We start from the raw sequence: 2,516 nt of genomic DNA, 5'->3' as shown, positions 1-2,516 counted from the left end.
ACTGTTTGGGAATAATATTATGAAAGGTATCAAGTGCGATAAGTAAAGTTTCTTTTTCATATTTTTCATCTATTGTTTTCTTTTATTTATTTTATATTTGTTATCGCTATAGTAAAGTTATAAACGCCCCACCGAGTTGCGCCGCGTTATACAGTAATGGCCAAAAAGAATAATGTTTTATACATATGAAAGTAGTGGCTTTCTCTTTGCAGAAAATTAGACGGCTTTTGCGTACAATTTATGTAATTTGTTTATTATATTGCTAGATATTTAGTCATATATTAGAACGCATTACAAGAAATACCTAGTACCGATGTCAATTGATATACCGATTCATAATATCATATCAGTGCATCCCTATTCCCTATCATTGATTAGATTTTGCCAACATAAATGTCATAAAGTGTTACTGAAAACCGACAATGGACGAAAGCGGTGTTTCATAAAACTTCGTTTGAATTTACTGAGACTTGTTGAATAAGAATAAATAAGTTATAAATTGTAAATGTGCGCAAATGATAGTATTAAGAAATTAATACTGAAGATGGCGCCAGGGTAATTTAATCACAGACATACTGTGGATCAATACTTGAAGCCTGAAGGAGGACATTGTTACCAGAAAATCCTCTAAAGAGGTAAAATATTTGAATACTACTTGCATTAAATTACGTAAAAATGATGAACAGGGACAAACGTGAGCCAGAGTACCCGACGGAGCTGGAGTCGGAATTCATATTACGGCTTCCAGACGAACCTGCGAAGATACTCAGAGAAGTGTTGAAAACGGGCGACAATCTCAAGAATCGCCTCACCATCCAGATGGACAACGACATGAGGCATGGTGAAGTACGCTTGATCACTGGCTCATGCATGCCAAGATCGTCGACCTGCCGACCGTCACAGAAGCTCTCAAGACCATTGACAACAAAAGCTTTTACAAGACAGCAGACATCTGTCAGATGATGATTTGCAAAGACGAGCCTGACCAACCATCTACGGAAGAGGAGTCACCTGCTAAGAACAAAAAGAAAGACCCTTATAAGGTAGACAAGAAATTCTTGTGGCCCCACGGCATAACACCGCCGACGAAAAATGTTCGCAAACGTCGCTTCAGAAAGACGTTGAAGAAGAAGTATGTAGAAGCTCCCGAGATAGAGAAGGAAGTTAAGAGATTGCTCCGTGCAGACAACGAAGCGGTCAGTACCACTTGGGAAGTCATAACAGAAGAAGATGAACAGCATCCAAAACAAGAGCCCACCAGCACTGTAACACACATTAAACCTGAAAAGAAAACCAAAGCTGAACGTAATCCTAAGCGTGAACCACCTTCAGATGCCACTAATCCGGAATCTTCAAATGTTGTAGACATCTTTGGAGGCGCTGTGAGTGACAGTGATTTGGAGGATGAAAACATCAATGTAGAATTGGAAGACAGCCATCTGTCAGCATACGACAGCCGTCTCTCTGATAACAGCTCCATGCTTGGGTTGGGGGAACAATCAAGCCGTCGGGAACTGCCGATAGAATTTGGATCACACATGTTCCAGTCTCCAGTTGCCCACAGCAGTAAGAATTTCCCAGGTCACAGCCGATCAGTCACTCCAGCTGCAACTAGTGTCAAGGGTGGTAATGTTTCCTCTGAGGAAGAAGATGATCAGTCCGGATATGTCCAAAGAGAATATGACTTTGACGTATCGAACAACTCAAGGCTGAAGTTGAAGAATTAAAGCAGCGGAGGCAAAGAACCCACCAGTAGATAGCTGGAATGGAGAACTTGGCTGCGCCAGCGATTCCAAAGACATTTTGCATACTCTGAACCAAGATATCATGTACAAGGAAATGGAATACCAAGGCATGGTTACGCTTCAAAATTCTGATGATATATGACATAAAAAGTAAATGACTGCTAACTAATGCAGTCATGATTGAGCGGATCAGTCTCGTGCCCGATTGTGGCAATCAAGATGGAGAGAAATGGGGGTTTTACTAATACATTTACCTTTGTTATGGATGTCTAGTATTTGATCTGTAATCTGATTGTCTAGTATCAGTAGTTTCTATGGCATTGTATGTTTTAAACATTCTGAATATCTATATACTTGTTTACTTAGGGTACTGTATGTATACATAATCCTCAAATGTGCACATAATATATTCAATAATTTTGCACAACTTATGTGTAATAATCAAATATGTTTTACATTTCCATATCCATACCATGAATTTGTATTAAACCAGTGTCGCCATTGTATCGAGCATTCAATTTTAATGGATTTTATGTAATCATATCTCGAGAAGTTGTAATGTTGTATTTAAAATATAGTTGTCATATATAAATTTGCAGATGATGAGATAAGGCACCATCAAAGTATTATGTATAGTAATTTTGACTATTAGATTCTAGCAATATGTAACATATATATTATAAACTTATTATACCTAAAGTAGTAAGGTGATCTGGCTTGTATATCCACTGAACATATTGTTCCATGACATTGTATACTGTAATCAGGAAC

At 38.2% G+C, this 2,516-nt stretch overlaps 1 pseudogene; it reads left to right on the top strand.

Annotated features, from left to right (window-relative positions):
* The first annotated feature begins 662 nt into the window (after nucleotides 1-662).
* On the top strand, nucleotides 663-2,237 carry LOC119191570 (annotated as a pseudogene).
* Nucleotides 2,238-2,516: the final 279 nt, after the last annotated feature.

Source organism: Manduca sexta, unplaced genomic scaffold, assembly GCF_014839805.1.
Source record: "Manduca sexta isolate Smith_Timp_Sample1 unplaced genomic scaffold, JHU_Msex_v1.0 HiC_scaffold_1658, whole genome shotgun sequence".
Lineage (NCBI taxonomy): Eukaryota > Metazoa > Arthropoda > Insecta > Lepidoptera > Sphingidae > Manduca > Manduca sexta.
Note: the sequence above shows the minus strand (reverse complement) of the source record. Positions and strands in the feature narration are given on the sequence as shown.